At 44.8% G+C, this 25,687-nt stretch overlaps 1 long non-coding RNA gene across 2 annotated transcripts in view; it reads left to right on the forward strand.

Moving 5' to 3' along the window:
• Positions 1-5,044: 5,044 nt before the first annotated feature.
• LOC308582728 overlaps positions 5,045-25,687 on the forward strand; it is a 29,315-nt gene continuing 8,672 nt past the window's right edge. The window contains exons 1-2 of one of the 2 annotated variants that reach the window (XR_014005813.1): positions 5,045-5,107; positions 20,825-20,920. This is a non-coding gene — a long non-coding RNA (uncharacterized lncRNA). Of the gene's footprint in view, positions 5,108-20,216; positions 20,625-20,824; positions 20,921-25,687 lie in introns of those variants that run through there. The other variant, XR_014005814.1, reaches the window with a different exon arrangement.

The following is a 25,687-nucleotide window of genomic DNA, read 5'->3' on the forward strand; positions in this document are numbered from 1 at the left end:
TGTGTGGCAGACAGAGTGGGAGGATGGGGGTCACTGGCCGCTGGGGCTCTGCTGCCTCCGCAATCAGCTCCGCCCCCTGGCTCCATGTGACATTGCATGTGTGACCTCAGGATGTCATGTTGGGCCCCTGCAATATTTTTGAGAAGTTGGCATACACTCCTCCCTATCCTCCAACCAGGGAAGCAAGAGGCATGATCAGAGTCCAAAGACATGGACCAGTTAGATGAAAACACTCCAGGTATAACAAAAGGGCCAGTGAGGGGTATGGCCTGGGGAGAGAGGGGGGTGCCTGGGGAGAGTCCAGGGGGCCAGATAGAAAGACATGGAAGGCTGCATGTAGTCCAGGACCTGAGGCTCTCCACCTCAGCTGCACTTGCCCATTCATGAAGTTTTCACTTCCATTTAGCTTCCCCATACACACATCAAATGAACAGGTACAGGTGGGACTGCTGATAGGCTTCACAGCAACCTACATTCATTCACCACCACCATGTAGAACTCTGCATGGAGAGAGCTCTCGTCTTCTATAGTGTACATGCAGTGACTCTCTTCAGGCTTTCAAAATGGTTATTCAAAATGAGCATGGCATGCTCCCTTGCCCTCTCCATGCCTTCCTTTGAATGTCTGAAAAGGTTTGAGATACATGGTGGAATCAAAGCATCTACCACTCCTCCGCCATGCAAGGTGGATCTCCAAACCAGGTGAGTTTATGAACCAGGACTACTGCTCAGTCGTTCTGAGGTTCCTTCACAGTTCTGACTTCCTCCAGATTCAGTCGTTCAGCCAAAGCTCTATATGATCTCTCTGTGTGTGTTTTAGCATGTACTAAAAAAGAGACCTCTGTAACCTATCAAAGTAACCCAGTCAAACTCAAAGAGCTGCTTCTACATCATCACCACTACAGTCGGTGCTTTTTTCTGGGGGGACGCAGGGGTACGCATACGCCTAAACATTTTGTGAATCAAAGTTTGGCCTCATTGAGGGGCAGTATTTCAATATGAGTAGGAAAATGAGAGTAGCCCTAAACATTTTTTTTAGAAAAAAAGCACTGACTACAGTTCTATCCTACCTTTCCTCTAATGAATAATAAAAAATAAAAAAATTGTCCAGTAGCACCTTAGAGACCAACTAACTTTGTTCTGGGTATAAGCTTTTGTGTGCATGCACACTTCTTCAGATACACTGAAACAGAAGTCACCAGACCCTTAGATATAGTGGGAGGGTGGGGTGGGGTTTTCCCCCTCTAATGAGATCAAGGAGGCATAAATGGTTCATGTCATATCATCTTATCCTCACCACAATCCTGCAATATAGTTTCAGAGGAGAAATGGGCAGTGAGCTTCATGGTTGACTGGGGATTTGAACCCTGGTCTCCCATGTCCTAGTCCCACACTCCTAACAATTGCACCAAGCTGACTCTGGGTAGTCACGATGAAAATTGAAACAGGATTGTCAGACTTTTTTCTTTGGCTCCACCCATCATTGCCTTTGGCTCCGCCCACCACTAGCATGCAGCCTCAAGAGAATACACAACTTGCACCCCTGAGCTACAGTTATATTGGTAGGGTTAACAGAAAAAGGTGAGAAAAATCCTTATAGCAGGAATGTCCGGTTTCTGCCAGAATGTTTTCATTCAGGGGGAAATGAGAGTGGGAGGGCTGGGGGCTACAGCTAAAAGGCAGGCATTACCTTGAAAAAATCATGTAACAAAAACACATTTAAATCTCTTAGTATAGCACTTTGGCTCGCTGAAGCTATTGTTTTCACCCAACTGTAGATGGAGGAGATAGGTTTATCCACAGGTCTATTCAGGAATCAACAGAAAGCACTCAGGGTCTTCCTGACACAGGTGTTTAACATCGACAGGTGCATTTACCTGTTAAACTGTGAACCTCTCAAATTACAATGAGTTACATGGTGTCAGGTCACATCTTTACAAAGGTGAAGAAGGCGAGTAAACAGAAGAGATGTACTGAGCATTCACAAAAGATTTGGGCCTTTAACATGAGAAGCTTCAAGAGGTTTTGCTATTGTTTATCAGAGGGGGATGAAGTACTGCAGAATTTTCAGGTGTCCCCATTTGGAATAACAATCCTCTATTAAGGATATGGGTGGTACTCCTTATCAATGTAGAAACTGGAGAGCACTGCTTATGGGCATCCCATAGGCATTTGTTTGGCCACTGTGAGAGAAGGAAGCTGGACTAGGTGGGCCTAAAGCCTGACATAGCAAAGCTCTTCTTATGTTCTTGCTCATATGCATGATATTGGGCTGCCACTAGTGATGGGCAAATCCAGTTTCTCTGAGTTTCTCATTTTTCCAATCTTAAATTCAGTTCTTCACATTTCCACATCCGTTTGAGCAGGGCTTTAAAAAAAAATAGGTGATGGACTATATGGAATTGGCAGAAATGACTGGCAGAATCCGAGACCAGGGAGAGGAGTTGGTGGAAGAAGATTGGAAGAAGTTTAAAGATTATGTACAGAAATATTGTAAAATTAATGAATGTTAGTACGATGTTGGATAGAAACTAAGTGGTCTTTAGCTGTAATGTTATAAGGGAATAAGAGAAAATGGTTATTAATAGGTAAAAATTTAATGTCACAATATTTTAAAATTGAAGTCTAAGATGAATAAAGAGGGGAGGGATTTGCTGAACTAACAATCGGAACTGGAATACAGAAAAGGGAGGCGGGAGGAGGTCCGGGAAATAAGTAAATGAAAAATATGTGACGGAAAGATTGAATTGTTTTTAACCATTTTTATTTTGTTTTTTTATTTTTTTATTTTTGTTTTGTAATTTTTTGAAAATCTTAATAAATATTTTATAAAAAAATAAATAAATAAAAAGTTCTCGTGGAAAAGTGTCAGCTTTATAGTGCAAATTTCACCTATTATACATGTTGGTATACAATTTTGCCTAACAGACAAAGGCCACTTTAATGATAAAGTACTATGAGAAGGGGATGTGGGTGGTGCTGTGAGTTAAACCACAGACCCTAGGACTTGCCAATCAGAAGGTCGGCAGTTCGAATCCCCGCGACAGGGTGAGCTCCCGTTGCTCGGTCCCTGCTCCTGCCAACCTAGCAGTTTGAAAGCACGTCAAAGTGCAAGTAGATAAATAGGTACCACTCTGGCAGGAAGGTAAACGGCGTTTCCGTGTGCTGCTCTGGTTCGCCAGAAGCGGCTTAGTCATGCTGGCCACATGACCCGGAAGCTGTATGCCGGCTCCCTCGGCCAGAAAAGCGAGATGAGCGCCGCAACCCCAGAGTTGGTCACGACTGGCCCTAATGGTCAGGGGTCCCTTTACCTTTACCATGAGAAGGGAGAAACTTCAGTTGCCCTTCAGCAGTTAGAGCCTGGACAAAAGACTGAGCAACACAGGGTACCAGGTCACAGTCTTCGCCAATATGGTGAGACGTATTGCATCTCTATATAAATTTTAGATATTCTTTCTAAATGTGCATCTATACATATAAATTGCCATATGTAAATTTTATGCAAAAAAGGGGAATTGCTTCTTCTCTTGGTACGAAATCCCACAGTGTTGCTTTCACAATCAGAAATGTTGCAGCTGTTGAATGTCTCACTATTCCTCTGTTCTTGAAAGGCTACATCTTAAATGTGCTCACAACACAGTCACATATATGCCATGTGTCTGTTGTTCTAACTCTGGTTTATAGCCACCATTTTATCAGGGCTCCCATGCCTTTAATACCTTTCTGAGATGGATAAATTAAGCTGCTGATATCCCTCAGTTCATCTCCAGAGGAATTTGAAATTCTAGGAGCATGGAAGTGCTCCTATAGTTAAGGTGGGTAGCAAAAAGATTCTGTCCTTGTAAACAAAATCCTGTCCTTTTATTTGTTTAAAACTATATCTTTGGTAAGAGAAAAATTAAAGATGTGGATTGTTTTGCTTTTTGACAGGGTCGAACAAGAAATCTTAATACTTAACACATCTGCCTGTTGCCTTGCAACTACAGTCAGAACCAAACACATTGCGTGTGTTCCCTCAAATGCTGTCGAAATTCTGAAATCAATGTTAAAAACTGATATCCAGCATTCTGAGAACATCCGGTGAATGCTCAATACCAGATTCCTAAAAAGGGAATCCTGAGGAGCAAATTCACTTCAGCTTGTGCCACTCGAAATTAAGGATGACTCCTCAGGAAGAGAATGAAGTTAATTGTAGACAATACAACGCATGCAATACGTGCTGCTCATCAAACGTTGTCACAATGTTTAAGAAACAGTGTGTAATTCCATATGGCTACACTGCTTGCTGACAATTTCTTGGCCAGGGAGCTCTAATGATGATTGGAGCAGCCTGTCTCAACCATCAGGAACAAATAACATGGGAGCAGATGCTGCAGCATGTCTGATATGCTGAGAAAATGAGCAGGTGGGATGAAGGTCCGATTGGCTCAGCCTGAAGACCAAAACGAATGAAAAGCAACTCCAGATAGCTTGACGTGTGTAAAGGGCAAGAGGCTATATATTGTTGACATCTCCGCCAGAAGGTCTGACTAGACTGAGTGACGTTACGCAGCCATAGTTGCCATATTGTTCAAATAAATATGTCCTCATTAAAATACTGCTGGTTGTTTTGGGGTTTTGTTTTTTAGGGCAGAAGATGATTGATACGCACACCAAGGTCCACTGTTTAGTTTGGTGCTGGAACAAGATAAACATTTGATGTAGTGTATGAGAGGCCTTATTTAGTGCTAAGCCAATAACACAACAGTTGCAGCTCTTTGGCTTGTCATAAGTGGCTATCCATTAAAATCCCATATGATACCCTTCCCTGCTCTACAAGGGTCACTTCCTCTTCCCTCTAAATAGAGGCCAAGGATGGGTCATCCTTGGGCAGTTTCCAGAGTCCAAGCACTCTGGCAGGGTCTACCTCTGGTGTCTAGCCTGGTATCCCCCCATCTTAAAAACAAACACACAAAAAACAGCTGGGTGTGGGAGCAGGCATTATATTCTGCCATGATCCGACCTAGCACTCTGGGAGATTCAAACAGCACGGCTTGTCTGCCAGAACTGAAACCTGCTGCTGTTGCCCCTACTTCCACTATCAGATGCACCCGCTAGGCCTCATCAAGGTAGGAAAGGATCCACCAGGTCTCTTCTGCAACCCAGCTTGGGGCATCCAGTCACCAACGTTGCCCAAGCTCACACTGAAAAGTTGTTACAGTCATACCTCAGGTTACAGATGCTTCAGGTTGCGTTTTTTCAGGTTACGGATGCTCCAAAACCCGGAAGTACCGGAATGGGTTACTTCTGGGTTTTGGAGGTCGTGTATGCGCAGAAGCATGTGCAGAAGCGCCAAATCACAACCCATGTGTGCGCAGAAGCGCCACTGCGGGTTGCGAATGTGCATCCCGCATGGATCACGTTTGCAACCTGAGTGTCCACTGTATTTGGGAGCGTAAGAGAGGAGCTGGCTGTTGGCTTCCCTGTTGTATGGAAAAAGGATCCTCTGATTAGGGATAAATATTTGCTGAGATCAAATGGATCTGGACTACCAGTAGCATTGGGAAAAGACTGTAGCTCAATGGTAGAACACTTGCTTTGAATGCAAAGTACCCAAGTTCATCCACCGCCATGTTTTGCTTTCTGTTTGCAGGCTTGCCATAATCATCTGGTTGGCCACTTTAGGATTCTGGAGCAGATAGGCCTTTGACTCTTTTTATGTTATTTGCTTCTCTAGGCAGGGCTGGGAACATTCCCTGCCCCCCAGCTGAGGAGACCAGCCATCAGTCCATGTCAACAATACTGAGCTGGATGGACCAATGTTCTGATTCCGTATAAGGGGGCTTCTGATAATCCTATGAGGAATTGTGGGAGGAAAAGCTGCACTCTGCACTTCTTTTCAGGGCTGTAACGAAAGCGCATCGGCTAAAATATTTCAATGCTTTTGTGGGGTAGGGTTTACTTTCAGCTAGACCTGTGCCAAACACTCTGCCCTGATTACTCAAAAGTTCTTCCCCTGCAAAAGAGGCCTCAACATTTATGCCTTTTTCTTAGGGCACTTTGAAATTTCTGAAATTTCTGAAATTGCACTTTGATGTCTATGGGACAGCCTCCCCAGGTGTCTGCACTTCCTCATCAGAAAAAGCCCCTGGGAGAAAGTTGCTTCATGACACCTTTCTGTCAGTTTAACTGAAGCACAAGAAGCCACAAAGGTTGGCTTCCAGGTGCCTCAGATGAGTGCAGTCACAGATATTTTTCTTCTTTCCTTTTTGAAAAGAGAAGTCCTTTTCACATTTTTGCTGATTTCTTAAGAAGTAAAAACACTTTAAAACAAACAACTGCCAAACACATGGTAGGCAGCACCTCCCCCCCCCAAGCTTACAGGAAGGACAAGCTGGGGACGCCATCGTGTTTTCAGGAAATGCAGGCGGTCAGGACTCTGGAGAGATGCCTTCTCATGGACTTTGATTGAAGTGTGGGCACCTGGGAAGGCTGCACAGACCAGACAATGGTGAGATGATTTGTAGAATGAAAGATGAAATTCCCTTTCTTGATGACCTCAAAAGTAAGGTAAGTGCAACAAAAACTCTGCACACAAGTATTTCAGTGATGTTTTCTCTCCCCTTTGATAACTTTTGAATGCAGTTTCTTTTCTTATAATTGGAGAATTGTCCAATTATAATAATTGGAAAAAGGATAATTTTTAAGCACTTTCAACAAATTTCTCAAGGATTTATGCCAGCTTTCGCCTACAAACATTGTATGCAGTTGACAGAACCCTGTGCTTGTTTGTAGGCCACAAAAGGTGATTCGGGAGGGGCCAGCTTCTTTCAAAGTATACTTTGCTCCACTAGAAAGGAAAATACTTTTAAACTAGTAGCTTAAATTGTTATTATGGTTACATCCAAACTGAAAGAAATCCAGTTATCCCTGTTGAGTTCTTTTTTTAAAAAAGCAACATAATTATTATTGTCTTATTGCAACAAAACAGATAATTACGCCCTGCAATTCTGCCACTGGTAATTCTACATAATTTGTTCCAAATCTGCCTTTTGACATGTGTAAGAAAAGAGAAAAAGAGGGAGTTGTTTTCAGAGAACATCCTGGGAACCACTATAAAGTAAATAAATGCTGGTGAATCCCCTGTTCCATACACTGTGTGTGTGTGTGTGTGTGTGTGTGTGTGTGTGTGTGTGTGTGTTCAGCAGCCAAAAAAACAAAAAACCCTATAAAGTGCAGAGTTGAGGCTAGATCAATTTAAATGCCAAAAAAGAAAAAGAATGCTCACCCCAGCTCTGCTGAGCTGCCTGGAAGAGTCTTCCATCAAACAATGCCGAGCGACTCTGCCTGGGGCCACTTTGTTGCTGGGTTGGGTTTTCATCAGTATGCAGATGATACTCACCTCTACCTCTCTTTCAAATCAGAACCAGTGAAGGCAGTGAAGGTCCTGTGTGGGTGTCTAGAGGTGGTTGGAGGATGGATGGCGGCTAACAGATTGAGGTTGAATCCTGACAAGATAGAAGTACTGTTTTGGGGGGACAGGAGGCGGGCAGGTGTGGAGGACTCCCTGGTCCTGAATGGGGTAACTATGCCCCTGAAGGACCAGGTGCGCAGCCTGGGAGTCATTTTGGACTCACAGCTGTCCATGGAGACGCAGGTCAATTCTGTGTCCAGGGCAGCTGTTTACCAGCTCCATCTGATACGCAGGCTGAGACCCCATCTGCCCGCAGACTGTCTCGCCAGAGTGGTGCATGCTCTAGTTATCTCTTGCTTGGATTACTGCAATGCGCTCTACGTGGGGCTACCTTTGAAGGTGACCCAGAAACTACAACTAATCCAGAATGTGGCAGCTAGACTGATGACTGGGAGCAGCCGCCGAGACCACATAAAACTGGTATTGAAAGATCTACATTGGCTCCCAGTATGTTTCTGAGCACAATTCAAAGTGTTGGTGGTGACCTTTAAAGCCCTAAGCGGCCTCGGTCCAGTATACCTGAAGGAGCGTCCACCCCCATCGTTCTGCCCGGACACTGAGGTCCAGCGCCGAGGGCCTTCTCGTGGTTCCCTCACTGCAAGAAGCCAAGTTACAGGGAACCAGGCAGAGGGCCTTCTCGGTAGTGGCACCCGCCCTGTGGAACGCCCTCCCACCAGATGTGAAAGAGAACAACAACTAACAGACTTTTAGAAGATATCTGAAAGCAGCCCTCTTTAGGGAAGCTTTTAATGTTTGATGGACCACTGTATTTTAATACTTTGTTGGAAGCCACCCATAGTGGCTGGGGAAACCCAGCCTTTCCCAACTGAGCCGACGTTTACAGCCAGATCCTATGCATATTGACTTGGGAGTACATCCCTTTTAATGGAATTAAACAAAATCCCAATAACTGCTAAGAAGGTTACAGTCATAATCTGTGCCGCTTTTCATTTTTTATTCTCTTCAATTCTCAAATATATCCATTGTAGCTCATTTTAGTATGCTTCCCATATTTTCACATTTTTCATTCATTGCGCACCATTTTTATTTTGTTTTTGTTCATTTGACATGAGGAGGGAGCCACCACAGTCAGATTTGGAGAATAGGGGATAGTGCCATTTAGTAGCTGATACTTCCAAAGGGCCTTTCATGTCTTTCTTGCTCTTTCTATTATAAATTACTGTATTTTTCCTCTTTTCAGTATAGTTCTCTTGTGCAATACATTTATTCACAGTTAGTAAAATACTAAGCAGGCAGAGCCATCCAGCATGACCAAAGGCCAAGGATGATGTGAGTTGAAGCTCACCTTTTAGTTATGGAGAACATTGTCAGGAATGTTCATTCTTGGGATTAGATTCAGTGTTCACTTTATGTGAATATAATTTTAGAAGCTCCATGACAGTTACTTAGCTGGGCAATATTTATGACTGAACTAGCAGTTCAGGTAATTCCAATCCCTTCTTCCCTCCCACAAACACAACATTAGTAAACTCTTAAATACTCCCCAAAGATCTTCTTCTCTTTTCTTGGCAGGGACATGAAACTCTCATTAGTGTCAGCAAGGGTCATGGCCATATATCAGGAGCTGAAGAACTCTAAATAAATTAATTGGATTCCCCACATCACTCACCCTCTTCAGTGAATGGAGGTTATTCAGATTCATGCATGTTTTGATTTCAAAGCTAAGGCACCCAGTGTCGTTTCATGGAAGATGTGGGATGGATGGGCCACCAGCTTGGATGGTTTTAAAAGGCATTTCAACAAAGTTGTGGAGGGTGAGCCTGTTGGTGGTTATTGTGCTGGGAAACACAAGTGGGCAGAAACTGTGATGTTTCTGGTTCCAACAAACCATACCAAGGATGAGGAATAGTTTTATGGAAGGAGCTGTATTCAGCGGTGCTTCAAATACCCTCTGCTAGAACTGAAAATCCAAGCCGAAGGAACTCTTTGCTCTCTTACTTTTAAGGCTTGCCAGGTTCTGGGAGATGGAGGGTCTGGAATGCTTTCTAATGGCAACATGTCAGCTGGGTGTTGCTCTGGGTCTCCCATGATTTCCCAACTTTCCCCCTCATCTGCCTTTGAGCTACTACCTCCCTCAAACCCCTGTTGTTAAATCTATACAGCGGTACCTCTGGTTGCGAACGGGATCCATTCTGGAGGCCCGTTCACAACATGAGCAGAACGCAACCCGCATCTGTGTGTGCACGGGTCGCGATTCTCCGCTTCTGCGCATGTGCGTGATGTCATTTTGCGCGACTGCGCATGCGCAAGCCGCGAAACCTGGAAGTAACCCTTTCCGGTACTTACGGGTCACCGCGGGACGCAACCTGAAAATGCTCAACCTGAAGCAAACATACCATGAGGTATGACTGTACTGTCCTTCTCTTCCTCCTCCCTGGAAGGGTCAGGATGGGGAGGCGGTCTCCACCGTTCCTCCTCTGCCCAGTCCCTGACACCAACATGGTTAATTCCACCCTGGCTTCATGGGCTGGATCAGTCCAGGACCTGATCCATGTCTTTGGCAAGAGCACCACATCTGCTGCATCTTTCACCCCCTTCGACCCATTCCTACCTGTCCCATATCTACATTACCGTGTGTGCAGGTGCACCCCAAAAGCAATCTTGGTTGTACACATGGCCATAGTGAAACATTACTCCCATAATAAAGAACATTTAATCACGGGTGTGATTGCGTCGTGGCAATGACACTGTGCTTTATAAATGCACACATGAGCACTGGTCATGTAGGGAGCAAAGGAAAGATGCAAATATATGGAAAGAATGGGAAGCTCAGATAAACCGCCCATGAAGTATTTCAGGGATTGATTTTGCAGATTCTCCTGGTTAATTCAGAATATGGGAGAAGTGAAGAGGGAAATAGAGGAACAATAAAGGAAGAGAATAGGAGAAATTCTCTCACCCCCTCAAATGGATGTGGTCACTATGGCAATCACACAGGGTCCCCGGACACTTCACCATCTATTGATCCCTGTGCCACCACTTTATTTCTCGCTGCCACCACCCAGGCCCTACCTGGTACAATACTGAGTCCAGTCAGGGTTAAATTGGAACATAAACTTCTGTTTATTTATTGCAGTTTAACAAGCATGTGGTTTCATAAACGGTATGAGTCAATTACAATCATGAGGTGCCTATCCAGACCTATAACTTCCGCTACCTGCTCTCACTCACTAAACCACCTCTCAGTTATTTACTTGTCTTCCTAGCTCCTAAACTCCTAGTTCCTGACTCAGCTTATTTCGCTACACTAGCTCAACCTACCCACAGATTCTATCCCAATTCACTCCCACTCCAACCAACCACCCAACTCCCAACGAACTCCTCCCTTCGCCCCTCCCAGAGCTGGTTTTATAGCCCCTCTGACTCCACCCCCCTGGGTCCTGATTGGGTAACCTGTTTAATTATTTCTCCTCCAGCACTCTCATTTGTACGTCACAGTCACCAAAGCATTCATGCTGCCTGCAGTGGAGGCCTCAGCACGAACAACTGTCTCTCTGCTAGCATTTTGGGGGCATGAGTGGCTGTGAGTTCCGGGGTCGGGGAAGCCAGGCAAACCATCAAATCTGCTGAGCTCCCCTGGGTGTATAGGCCCTGGCAAATGCCCCAGTAGGCCAAGTGCAGATTCCAGGTCTGGTCTCCAAGGTACGGACAGAAGGCATGCTGAAGCTAAGCAGGCCCGGATCTGGTCAGTACCTTGATTGGGCGACCGTCTTTGGACCACTTGTACACCACCTTGAGTCCCTAATTTATTTTTTAAAAAGCAGGATATAAACCTAAGAGAATAAATAATTAAAACGCGTATTAAATTAACATATACAATCAGTGCAGATTTTTGCACATTCCCTAAGGCAACTGATTCGTGAAGACAGGCTTGCAAAAACACAGGTACAAAGAAAGAGGGAGGGATATGTATGTCTGAGAGAGAAAGAGAGAGAGATTTAAAGATGATTTTGGATGTCATATTGGAACCGAAACCCTCCTTGAACTGGCTGTGGAGCTCTTTGAATCTCAGCTACTTGAGCGTTTTTCTGACCCGCTAGAGCAAATAGCTTCTAAGGTTACCTGAGGATCGGATTTTGTTTTGTTTCTTTTAAGTGGGAGAGCATTACAGGTCTTCTCCATGGTACAGTGATCATTGTTCTGCACAATCGAGGTTCACTGCTGTGAAAGCTAAGCTCCTGTTTCAAATCTACTGTGGTCTGAGAAAGCCACCACTTTAATAATGCCCGGCTGTGGTGCTAGCAAAACATTATCAATTTAGGCCTTAAATTTTGAAGTACCAGGAGGCTATATTGACGGGGGAGGGGGGGAGTCTGTGATCTTATTTAAACAGTGAGCAACGGACTTGATGCCAAGGCCAGCTTCAGATTTCAGGGGTTATGATGCTGCCAGGGGGCACCCATTCCTCAGCTCACCCACCCAATGCAACAAACATCCTTTTCCTCTGCTGTTGCTGCCATTGGGGAGGCAGCAACATGAATGATTGGCTCCTCCAGGTTGACCAGCCATTGTGGACCTGAGTTTGGCTCTCATTCAAAAGTAGCAGTGCCTGTTGGAATATTCCATTCCACCTTAAAGGACAGGCATGATTGTTGTGTGTCACATGTCTGTTTACACTCCAGCACAGCTTGCTGGGAACTTCCGTTTGTGTATAGCTTTTGTTTATGCTGCTTGCTTGGACACGAAGGAGAGAAGACATGTTTTCCTCTTGTATGCTGAATAAACTGTAAATATGCTCAACACAGCCTCTCCCCGCCACTTCTGTTGCGGAGCATTATTTACTCTGCTGAGTTGTGTGCTCCAGCTTCTGAAGGCGGCTGAAGGTGTTTAGTCGTGTCCGACTCTTTGTGACCCCATGGACCAGAGCACACCAGGCCCTCCTGTCTTCCACTGCCTCCCACAGTTTGGTCAAACTTATGCTGGTTGCTTCGACAACACTGTCCAACCATCTCATCCTCTGTCCTCCCCTTATCCTTGTGCCCTCCATCTTTCCCAACATCAGGGTCTTTTCCAGGGAGTCTTCTCTTCTCAACTCTACAGTTCTATGACTCGGTATAAGGCAGCTTCCTATGTTACCCCCCACATTTGTGGAACTCCCAGCCAAGAAATATTAATGCTTGGTCCTGTATTTGTTAGTTTGATATGGTCCTTGAAGAGCTTTTCATTACCTCAGGCCAGTCTTTCCCAAACTGGTTCTTTCCAGATGTTTTAGACCCCAACTCCCATCAGCCCCAATCGTAAGGAACGATGTATGGCATAACTGGGATCTCAAAGGAGGAACTGATGTCTGGGGAGATTTTCTGAAAAGCAGCATTTTGTGCTGTTTAGGAAAAGAAAAAGGGGGGGCAACAAGTCTCTGATTTTTCAAAAAAACAACAGCTCAAGATCTTCTTCTTTTCAGGGCAACCCTAAAGGATGGGAGTTGTAGTCCAAAACATCTGGATAGCACCAAGCTACCATCAATTGAATCCTGGTGGGGGGTTTTCACTTTTGTGATACATTTCTATTTTGTTTTTTTAGCCTTTGTTGTTTTAATCATGTCACTGCTGCTGTGAGGATCATCGCTTTATGAATTGCTGCTGTTTCAATGCATTGTTTTTCTATCAGATTTTTCTTTTCTTGGCTTGTTATTTTAACATTGATGTTCTGCAGTTGTTTTTTCTTCAATTTTTGTTTGATGTTGTGGTTCTGCACCCTTTTATACATTGTGTGATGTTTAAATCTGCAAGCCATTGTGCATTCAGGTTGCTGCTGTTTCTAAGAAGGCGGGATAGAATTTATTTTGCAATGGTCTTAGTTACGTTTATTGTTAGCCCTGAGAGTATGATATTGCAGAGAGTATCGTGAAAGTGTGTAAACAAAGAAAGATGCACACTATTTTGTGTGAGGGATTCCAGTGCATAATGGAAATGGAGGGTTCTGCAATTAAAGTTTATTCAAGTGCTCTTTCACCCTGGTACAACAAAGATGATTGTGGTTTTTTTAAAAATACAAAAATGCAGGCTTATTGCAGTTATAACAATGATGGGGCAATACACTGAAAAGCATGGGATGAATGAATGATTAGCAAGAAGATGCATGAACAGCCCACAAGCAAACAGAGATGAATGTTTACTGCCATATAACCTCTACCAGACCACATAATAGTCTAACCTCCCTGCCGGCTTTCTGCAAGGGTGAAAGTTCAATAAACAGGTTGTCCGGAGGACTCTAAATAAATGAAAATGAAAGGCACAGGGGCAGACCAGCCTATTTCCTCCCCAGTTCAGCTGGCACCCTTGGTCCCTCTCTGCAAAGGTAACAGGAGAAGGGAGTCTTGGTGTTATTTCCATTTTAGCCCGCCAAATTGGGTTTCCCCTTTTTGAAATGCCCGCCTGCCCACAAAGCAACACAAATTCCACACAATGAGATAAGACACTGTGAAACCATTCAACAAGTCGCTGGGGTCCGTGTGCCAATGGCAAAGTGTAGCTGAACAATGGCTTGCTAAACAGCAGCACAGTATTAATTGCTAATTATTTCACCAGCCTGTCTGAAATGCAACTCCCCTCCCCAGCCTCCTAAATCAATTTTTAATCCATTTAAACAGCCAAGGAATGCTCAATCACAAAACATGTAATTACAGGGGATTATATCACACCTCCAGCATTTTGGCAATGGGACTCGGTGGCAAAAGATAAAAAAAAGAAAAAGAAAGAAAGAAGGTAGCACCAGATTGTTTTATTCATGAATTTTTCTACTTAACAGCAAAATTGCTAGTTATCGCTACAATGCATTCTTTGTTCAGACTTTTGGCTCCCATTCTTCAGGTTTTGAAATAAGACTTTAAAGTAAATAGAGACATACAAAAAGGACCCCCGCCCATACCCTACTCATATCAGCACCATGATAGGGAAGCAAGTAAAGCTAATATTAATTCTAAAAAGGAACTGCAAACATTAGTAAAGTAAATTCCCCCAGGGTATGGCATGGTAGATCGCACTGCTACCTGTATTGCTATCATAGCTTTTTTCATGAATATGGTTTTTTAATGATGCGGTCTTTGCATAGAATTGGATTCATATATATATATATGAATGAAACCAAGGGATGTAAGATTTATGGCTGATTTCTGCAACCTGTTACATTTTGGACTACAACTCCCATCATCCCCAGCCAGCAGTCTAAAACACCTGGAGGTGATAAGTTTGGAGAAGGCTGAAATAGTGGGGTGCATGGGGTGTTGGGGGAGGAGTAGTGCCTTTGGAGGGGGACATGTTGTGCTCCATCTGGGGTAGATTGTCCACTTTGGTCCCCACCCTGCACTTGGCTCTCACCTGTGGCTCCTAGAAGTCGTCAGCATGCAACAGCAGTTACAGCCCGGGAAATGGCTTTGACTGGTCGACTAAACCAGGTAAGGTTAGGGGCTTCCCCTGCATGCAAAGACAGACTCTGGTGGATTGAGCAGACAAGACCCATAGTGGTGTTGGGAATTCCATTCCTCCCATGCTGCAGATGTGTGGGATTGTTGCATGTCACATGTCTGTGTTTACATTCCAGCACTGATTGTTGGAGTCTTGTGAGCGGAAACTGAGATACAGTGGTACCTCGGGTTACAGACGCTTCAGGTTACAGACTCCGCTAACCCAGAAATAATACCTTCGGTTAAGAACTTTGCTTCAGGATGAGAACAGAAATCGCCCGGCAGCAGTGGGAGGCCCCATTAGCTAAAGTGGTACCTCAGGTTAAGAACATTTTCAGGTTAAGAACGGACCTCCAGAACGAATTAAGTTCTTAACCTGTACGCTGTTCCGTTCTGTATAGCTATTGCTTTTGCAGTTCCTTCTCCATGGAAGAAAGACAGAGAGAGAAGCCTGTTATGATATTTCCGTTCCACCTTTAAAGGGAGCAGGCTTTGTGAGTCACAGAGTCTGCGCATTTCCTGTTCACAGGATGTTTATGTTTCCTATTGCTTTCGTTTTCTCTCTGTGTCTGGAGACACTGATGCAGGCAGTCATGTTTTTCTTTGTTCTGATCAACGCTGAATAAAACTTGTAAATAATGCTCTCCTGCATGCAACTTCTGCTGTGAACTATCTGCTGATAGAGTGTGCATGAGCTCTGGAATGTGGCAAGCTATTTCTAGAAAACTCGTGTCGCTAATTGCTGATACTGTATCTACGGGAGATCAATGGATCGTCCGGCAGCCGGCTTGGGGGCCATGATGGACTTTGTCTCCCTGGCAGTATCCCAACAAAGCCATGTTTTCTTTGTTCTGTTACATTTGATTTTCTGCGCAATAATTTAGGCTTAGATGTTACACATCAAGGCTCAGCTTCCGTTTGGACTCTGCTAGTCATGTGATCACATCCTTGAATATGAAGAAGAAGAGTTTGGATTTCATATCCCGCTTTATCACTACCCGAAGGAGTCTCAAAGCGGCTAACATTCTCTTTTCCCTTCCTCCCCCACAACAAACACTCTGTGAGGTGAGTGAGGCTGAGAGACTTCAGAGAAGTGTGACTGGCCCAAGGTCACCCAGCAGCTGCATGTGGAGGAGCGGAGACGCGAACCCGGTTCCCTAGATTACGAATCTGCCGCTCTTAACCACTACAGGTTTCCTGCTTGGCAGGGGGTTGGACTCGATGGCCCTTGTGGTCTCTTCCAACTCTACGATTCTATGATTCTATGACCACACTGGCTCTGAGTCACATCAGCGTGACGGGATACCAGAGTGATGAATCCTGGGCGATGCTGCGTTGGGGTGGAAAGGCACCAGCCTCGGCATTATCACCCAACAAGTGGGTCCAATGGTCAAGAGGGCACATGCTGTAGAGGGAAGTGAGGAGCAGATGGGGCTTGTCAACATGGGAAGGTAGCCCATCTAGAAGAAGGAAAACTCCTAAACCTTCACTGCCTTGCTGGATATCTTCAGGAGAAGAAAAGGCTAAAGAGTAAACCCAACACAAATCTGTAGTCCCTAAGACGGCTGGATGATGCCTCATACAGCTCCTTCTAGCAACTCCTGCAACCAAGCTGGTGCCAAACGTCCTGCTCTGCTTTCCTTTGGACCACATCAGTGTGGCCGAGAAGGCAGTCTTCTTGTCTGGGAATCCCAGAACACACTTCCCAGGCTTGTGTCTGGGGGAGGTCATTTCAGTGCTGCTAATGCAGCAGCTTGACTCCTCCCCAAGGCGTACCCCATTGTCTCTCGAGATGCCAACAATTTGCAAGCAGTGAATTTGGCTGAGACTTTTCAGCACAAAAAAGATGGGGGACTTTGTGTAAGAGGTTTGGACAGCATTATTTTTCAGATCTTTTAGGTGGGAATCTTCTTGGCAGTTGCTGTCTAGTGGCCACCATTCCCCCCCCCAAAAAAAAAAAATGTCTCTGGGTGCAGGGAGAGTTGGGGCAAGAAAGAGCTCTCCAGCTGCATTGAACAGCCACTCCCACAGCTGGTGACACCCAAAAAGATACTTTTTTAAAAAAGAAAAGAAGACTCGCAGTTGCAGTCTACTCAAATGTTAACCTCCCTCAATCCCTTAGAAATGGTCTTCCTTTCCAAATTGCCTCCAGGTTTCCTTCCAATCCCCCCCCCCCCATTCAAACCTTCTCTGCTGCTGCACCCAGATTTTGAACTCCCTAGCATCTAGTCCAGCAAACTGTTCTCACAGTGGCCTGAAATAGAATCACAAATTGGGAGAGCACCGTGACACTCAGGCCCTCCTTCTCTGGTTCCTATAAGCATCCAGTTGGTGACTGTAAGAATGGGATGCTGGAAAACCCAGCAAGGCTCTATTTATGATCTTGTGCTTCATGGTTTCCTTGACTCGAAGAAGAGTGAAAACACAGACTTTCTCTTTTCTTTTGTGGCATTTGAAATGCTGGTTTTAGGTCTGATTCCAGAAAACACTGGAAAGATTCTTGATCATATATGCCATGCGGGAAAAGAAAAGGGGCCAAAGTGGTCAGTAATTGGCATAAGAGATAGGAATTATTAAACACACATATACTTGTTTTTAAAAAGAATTGGTGCAGACAGATATCTTTGCAAGCCACAGATATCTTTGCAAGCCACAGATTTATAACAGATAATATTATGTAATATATAGCTTTCCAGGCTGCTACAGGAACACTAATCAAATAAACCATATAGACTCCATTCCTATATCCACTTACTTTGGAGTAAGCCACATTGAACTCAGTGTGTCTTACTTCTTAGTAGACGTGTGCAGGATTGTGTTGTAAAACATACTTTTTGCCAATGAACAGTATCTCTGTGTGTGTATTCGAGCAAGAAAAAAATGTTTTTCTTGGCTAATCGAGACTCTGCAGCTACTTATGTTTAGGGGAAATGATAATTTAATGCATTCATGAGAGTTGTAGCCTGGCCTTCTCCCTCATTCCGAGTTACAGGAAATGTTCTTACTGAATGGGATTCTGAATACCAAGGAGTCAAACTGAAAGGCAGATACTGAAATGTTGTGATCTGATTTATACAACCACAACCATGCAAAAGAGAACTACAACCCAAAAACTCGGTGCATGCAACTGCTCGATCTAGTTATATACACCAATACAGACTAACCCATTGCCTTTAAATAAAACTCATCAACTTGGGGTTTCTTTAGCTGCGATTCCTGCATTCTGTGCATTCTGCTCAGTGAACATAGGAATATAGGAACATGCCTTGTTCAGAGTTGGACCACTGGACGATACAGTTCAGCTTTGCCCACACAGACTGCCAGCAGCTCCCCAGGTTACAGGAAGGGAATCTTTTCCAACCCTACCTTGATTGAACCCAGGGCTTTCTGCATGCAAACAGGTCCTGTACCACTGAGCCATGGCCCAATGGTGCTTCTTCTCATGTACGGTGGTTATAGGATTGTATCTCAGTCTTGGAAACTGGTCCAATGAAAACTGCCATCACCTAGCCTAATAGCACAACTCCCAGGACCACAGAAAGGCTTGTGAGCGCCAAGACCTGTCCTGGGCCTTCCAAGCTGAGGGACTAGAGAGTGATTGGCCATAGCTGTGAGCCTCCAGTTTGATTTCCCACAATGCCGTGGGTGGCACTGTGCTTGGCAATTCAAGGCATTGTGGGGAATAAATTGGCAGGTCTCGGTCCTCTTTGAAATGCTCTTGCTACCACCTGCACCAGGCAAGCCCAAAGGAGAGAGCAACAACATCAGAGGAGGGCACTGGAAGAAACTTCTGTGTCTTGGTCGCACTGGTTGATGATCTCCGGCGGGCTAGGGACAAAGGTGAGAGCTGTTTCCTAGTTCTGCTGGATCTCTCAGTGGTGTTTGATACCATCGACCATAGCATCCTTCTGGACCGTCTTGAGGGGCTGGGAGCTGGGGGCACTGTTATACAGTGGTTCCGTTCCTTCCTCCTGGGCCGTGTTCAGAAAGTGGTGGGGGGGGATGAGTGTTCAGACCCCTGGGCTCTCACTTGTGGGGTGCCTCAGGGTTCTGTCCTCTCCCCCATGCTTTTCAACATTTACATGCGGCCGCTGGGAGAGATCATCAGGAGGTTTGGGCTGGGTGTTCATCAGTATGCGGATGATACCCAGCTCTACCTCTCTTTTAAATCAGAACCAGTGAAGGCGGTGAAGGTCCTGTGTGAGTGTCTGGAGGCGGTTGGAGGATGGATGGCGGCTAACAGATTGAGGTTGAATCCTGACAAGACAGAAGTACTGTTTTTGGGGGACAGGAGGCGGGCAGGTGTGGAGGATTCCCTGGTCCTGAATGGGGTAACTGTGCCCCTGAAGGACCAGGTGCGCAGCCTGGGAGTCATTTTGGACTCACAGCTGTCCATGGAGGCACAGGTTAACTCTGTGTCCAGGGCAGCTGTCTACCAACTCCACCTGGTACGCAGACTGTGACCCTACCTGCCTGCGGACTGTCTCGCCAGAGTGGTGCATGCTCTGGTTATCTCCCGCTTGGACTACTGCAATGCACTCTGCGTGGGGCTACCTTTGAAGGTGACTCGGAAACTACAACTAATCCAGAATGCGGCAGCTAGACTGGTGACTGGGATTGGCCGCCGAGACCATATAACACCGGTCTTGAAAGACCTGCATTGGCTCCCAGTACGTTTCCGAGCACAATTCAAAGTGTTGGTGCTGACCTTTAAAGCCCTAAACGGCCTCGGTCCAGTATACCTGAAGGAGCGTCTCCACCCCCATCATTCTGCCCGGACGCTGAGGTCCAGCGCCGAGGGCCTTCTGGCGGTTCCCTCATTGCGAGAAGCAAAGCTACAGGGAACCAGGCAGAGGGCCTTCTCGGTAGTGGCGCCCGCCCTGTGGAACACCCTTCCAGCAGATGTCAAAGCGATAAACAACTACCTGACATTCAGGAGACATCTTAAGGCAGCCCTGTTCAGGGAAGTTTTTAACGTGTGATATTTTATTGTATTTTTGGTTTTTATGGAAGCCGCCCAGAGTGGCTGGGGAGGCCCAGCCAGATGGGCGGGGTATAAATAATAAATTATTATTATTATTATTATTATTATTATTATTATTATTATTATTATTACTTTTTAATAAACTATTAATATTAGGACTCAGCAACATTATTATTTTTTAAGTGTTTTAAATATGTTATAACACTGTGACACCAGATGGAGCTGTAGAGTTCTGTCTTACGGCAACATGTTTACAATGTGTTTTCCTAAAACACATTTGTTTGTTTTTTGCTGGTACTTCCCAACTGGTGCCATTCAAAGCCAGCCTAACTTTTACATGAATAAATGAAGAAAATGCAGGCTTCCTAGATAGAAAGAGGCACAAGTCTGAGGTTAAGCCTGAAGAAAACTGACTTGCAATGTTCACATGCTTAACCCTATTGAAATCAGTGTGGCTTTCCTGAGTTCAGTCTTGGCTGGACCATGTTGTGTATTCTTCAAATGCAACCTCAGCAGCAAGCAGTTTCATCGGTATTCACATCAATATACAAAGAATGAGAAAGTCTCTTTTCTTTTCCTTCTTCTGACATCACTCATGTACCCAGGTGCTAAAGTCTCCCCTCCACCTGTTTTTGCAACTTACTGACACGCTCCTTTCATTCAGGAACATGAGCATGCTACCTACCTGCCACCTGATCCCTTAGCACCCTTTGATGTCCTTCTGCCCTGCACCCGAGGTTGAAGTCGACAGCGGACATGCCTTTGGTATGAATGATTTAAGGCAACAGGTGAAAGTCTTTACATGTGAATACTTACAACGGCCTTTCAAGGTCTCGGTATCAGTTACGATCATATTCCCCAAGTGGTCCCTTGCGTATTCCCAATTGTGTTGCTGTTTATACAACTTGCTGCCCTGCCACATTTCATGGCTTTTTATTATTATTTTTAATGAATTGTGCACACAGATCCTCCGATTCTTGCTTGGGGGAGCATCTCTCAAGCAGTCATCCTTCATTAAGGGGAGCTGCCATTCACTGTTGAGACAACAGCAGATCACGGATGTAAGTTTCCTGTTAACTTCTTTAAGTCCCACCTTCTCTCTGCATCCACCGATTCTAAACTTCTGAGGGAGTCAGCCAAAAACGGCTGTAGTTTTGCTGATGTGGTATGTTTGAGAGTTTGGTGCTCTTTCTGGGTTTTTGCTTTTACAGCTTCGATTTTAACGATGCTTTAAGACCATTTTCGATTGCGTCTGAATTAAATTTTATGCGAGCAGCTCGAAGGTTCATTTGAGGTCTGATAGGACAGGATATAAATGTAAAACATATAGCTCCCTTGTTCCTTTTATTCTCCTCTCCCTTTGTTTCCACTCGACCTTGACAGCTCTTACTTTTATGAGGTATAAAATAAGACAACCTGCCCCACCTTTGTGGTCTCTAGGTGATTTGAACTTCGGCTTCCATCATCCCTTACCATTGGCCATGCTGTCTGGGGCTGATGGGAATTAGGGCCCAAAACATCAGGAAAGCACCAATTTGGGGGAGACTGGCCTGGGGTTTAAAACAAAAAACAACAACACCTTCTTGTCTTGATGCTGAAGGGACATAAGAGGAGGGGCTAGGTAAGTCTCTCTGGGATGGATGTTCCCCCAAAAAGGTACCACAGGTGAACAGGCCAACTGAGTCACCCACCTAACTTGGGATGCTCACAATGCTACTGCAGATACAGTACATGTGGGAAAAGATTTCATTTCATTTCACTTTTAATTTGTATACCGCTCAGTAGCAGAGCTTCATGCTCTGGCACTTGGGGGGGGGGAGAGTAGGCGGGGCGGGACTGGCGCGCATCCCGGGGTATGGTGTGGCACCCAGCGGGGGGTGGCGCAGCTGCAATGGCACTCTGCCATGATCATGCTGCCGGGGTGGGTAGGTGCACTCTCCACACACACCTCTTCCTCCGCCAGTGATACCACTTTTCTATATTACTATACACAAGTCAGTTTATAGCAACAAAACACACAACAAAGAACCACACCTTATAAAACATAACTTTAAAATGGAACAACTTATATCTGATATCCAATAATCTATTGGAATACATTAGTACAGAATAAATTTGACTCTCAAAACATCAGCAAATAATAATTAAACAGAAATTTACTCTTAATAATTACAATAAATAATTACTGAATTATGATCGGTAAAAATAACTTCAGGTTGGGGAAGGCTGAGGTAAGGCATCACTAATCGGTTCAGTTTTTGTTGAAGAAGGTATCAACCTTTCAGTTAAGTAAGATATGGGCAGAATAGAAAGGTTGTCCAACTATTTGTGATGACAGATGCTATCCAATCACATGAGCCAGCTGTCTCCAACCTTTTTCGGCCTTTAGGAGCATTTGGATTTTTGAGTGAGTGGCATGGACCTCAGCCCCTCTGGCCATTTCTTTCTCCACTTCCCTGGATCAGCTGTCTCCTGGGAGGCAGAGGGAGAGAAAGCACACACACACACACATTTCCTCAGGGAATGGGGCAAAAGTTGAGTCCAGCATAATTAATCTGTGCCTTGAAAAGTACACAGAGCTGAAAACTAGGGAAGTGTGCCACTCTTCCAACTTCCTCCTTCAGCTCTATGTACTTTCATACCCTCCAACATTTCTGCGATGAAAACAGGGACGTCCCATTCCATAATGATAATTTTACTATTTATATCCCACACATCTCACTGAGTTGCCTCAGCCACTCTGAGCAGCTTCGAGCGTACATAAAAACATAATAAAACATTAAACATTTTTTTAAAAAAACCTTCCCTATACAGGATTGCTTTCAGACGGCTTCGAGGTTGGATACCCTCCAACATTTCTCCAATGAAAATAGGGACATCCTGTGACATTCTGAGACCAAATCAGAAAACGGGATGGCATCTCTAAATCAAGGATGTCCCTGGAAAACAGGGACACTTGGGAGGGTCTGTACTTTTCAAGGGAGGAAAAGATAACCGCCCTCATCACCTCATGACTAAGAGGACAATGAATGTGAGGGGAGGCTGCACAGGCAGCAGAGGACGAGCTCAGGAGTGCCACATTGACATTCCCAGACATTAGCAATGTCACAACTCTCAGCCACCGCCATGTAAATTAATGAGAGAATAACTAACACTCAACGTTACATATGCGAATGGCCATCTACTGTAGCAGAAGAAGCCGAAAGTAATGTTTTCAATTCGCTCAATAAATTTGTCATTTCACAAACCAAGCATGCACTAGGGAGGTGCCAGCAATCATTTCCTAAAACTATCAGACAATATCTATAAGTTTAGCAGGTAGGTGCCTTTATTAGGAACGCCTTTTGTAAACAGCAGCAACACCAGGTATTTGAAGAGCGCTCAGCAGCTGATTTCAAAGCACTACATTACCAGGAACTGCTCTTTCCTTTCTCGAGTTTTTCCTTTGGCATAGTATCATAGCAAGCTGCACAACTCAGCCTTTCAGAGAATCCTTTTTGAATTCCATCCTTATGCCCTGTAGCCTCCTCACATTCCTGTAAGGCAGTTTAATATTCATTTAATCATGCTAGAACACCACATGCGGCACTCTGCGATGGCTGTGCAGACGCTAATTAAGCCGAGCTGTGCAAACAATCAAGCAATTTAAAATCAAAACAAATCCCCCTGTTTCATCCAAACAATTGATGGGGGCAAAATCAATGAAAACACTCTCGGCGCATGCAGAGTGCAGAAATCATCCCATGATATATTGATGCAATTACTATAATAAATGTCACATTTACAATCGCAAGTGGTCAGGAACCTCAAGCACTGGAAAATAGTAAATTGCTGGGTAAGTGGAAGTATGATTGGTATGTTCACATAACACTTTTTTCTCTTAAAAGTAATAGCATGGTAATTTTAGTTTGGGACATCAGCTTTTAACTTTGGGAATCATTTGGGAGCCAAGCTTTTAATTACAGTGTTAACCTCTCTCCAAAAGGTGAGAGGTTTCGGTGATCTTACCCAGGCTCAATTTCCTTTAGAAGATAGCCAGTGAAAGTTTATTGGTATTTTTAAATATTGGTGTTTATTTAGAAACATACAACTTGAGTATAGATGAAGACCCAGCATTGAAGACTGGCAGCCAGCCCAACGTTTGGTGCTTTCACATCCAATATCCAGGAGGGCAGCCAGTACGCTGAGACTCTTGATGAGCCAGCTCATCTCTCTGGCCCCCACCTGCCTGCCTTTCTCAATCCCATAAAAATGCTTTTGGTTGGATCCAGAGTTCCTGGGGCTAGAACCCCGCTCAGGAGATGCTCCTAGAGGGGGTAGGCCATAGCTCGGTGGTAGAGCATCAATCCCTGGTATATCCAAGTGGGGCAGGAAGAGACCTCTGCAGTTCTAGACAGTCACTGCCTGTCTGTGCAGATGTATCAATGGTCTTATTCCCATCCTTTTCCATTAGTGAGCGACCCTGTTGGACCAAAAGACCTTCTGTGAATGCAGGGGCATCAGTAGGATTCTATCCAATATGTTTATCTGTGATGTGGGAGCTTGGACATCAGTGACTCTGTATTGTGCATTTTTAAAATTTCCATTCCCGTAGCAGGCATGTCCAACAGGTAGATCTACCGGTAGATCACTGGGTGTCTGGTAGATCACTGGTAGATCACTGGCTCCCCCCAAAGAAGCTCAGCATTTTCGCTCTTCACCCTCCTACCTCTTCCCTAAAAAAGCTCAACAACTTTGACCTGAACCCAAAAAAGGGGGGTAGATCACTGCAAGTCTTTGTGAGTAGATCACAGTCCCTTGGGAGTTGGCCACCCTTGCCATAGAGCATGAAACTCTAAATCTTAAGGTCATGGGTTTGAGCCCCAGTTTGGGCAAAAGATTCCTGCATTGCAGGGGATTGGACTCGCTGATCCCTGTGGTCCCTTCCAACACTACAATTTGATCATTCTATGTGCCCTTTGCAGACTTTCATTCCCACATTTGACAAATGCACCTGGGAGTGTTATTGCAGCTGCAGGCTCCCCTCACAACCTATGTGTTCATGGAATGAGCATCACCCTAATGAACATCTCAAAATGGCTGTGATTGTCATTCAGGTAGTAGCTATCCATGAGGGGGCAGGATCACGCCCTACACGTGTTCATCTGAACACCAGAACAGGCAATGATCATAAAGGTATATATGCAAAGCTTCTTTTCTGACACTGAGATGGGCATGTGGAGGTTTTTTGGGGCAACATTATAAGGAGATGAGTGTAGAGAGTGCAAGTGCAGTTAAGTCTTGCTTCTGGGCTTCTTGCAGGCATCTGGTTGGCCACTGTGAGAACACGATGCTGGACTAGGTGGGCCATTGGTCTGATCCAGCAGGGCATTTTTTATGTTGCGTTTCAACTTGCTGCTGCAATCCTATTCCCTACTTGATGCATGTTTTTTCTACCCTGATTGGAAGGTCTAAAAGGAGCTACACTCATACCTTGGAAGTTGAACGGAATCCGTTCCAGAAGTCCGTTCGACTTCCAAAATGTTCGATAACCAAAGTGTGGCTTCTGATTGGCTGCAGGAAGCTCCTACAGCCAATGGGAAGCCACAGAAGCCCTGTTGGACGCTTGGCTTCCAAAAGTACTTTGCAAACTGGAACACTCACTTCTGGGTTTGTGGCGTTTGGGAGCCAAAACGCTTGAGAAATAAGCTGTTTGAAAACCAGAGGTACGACAAGCACAAACACAACCTGAATAAACATTGTTTGAAATACCTGACCCTCCAACATGTTGAGTCCCAAAAACAGGACACATTTCTTCCTGTCGGTGCTCTCATGTGAGTCACATGATC

This window comes from Podarcis bocagei (assembly GCF_964188305.1).
Source record: "Podarcis bocagei genome assembly, chromosome: 3".
Classification (NCBI taxonomy): domain Eukaryota; kingdom Metazoa; phylum Chordata; class Lepidosauria; order Squamata; family Lacertidae; genus Podarcis; species Podarcis bocagei.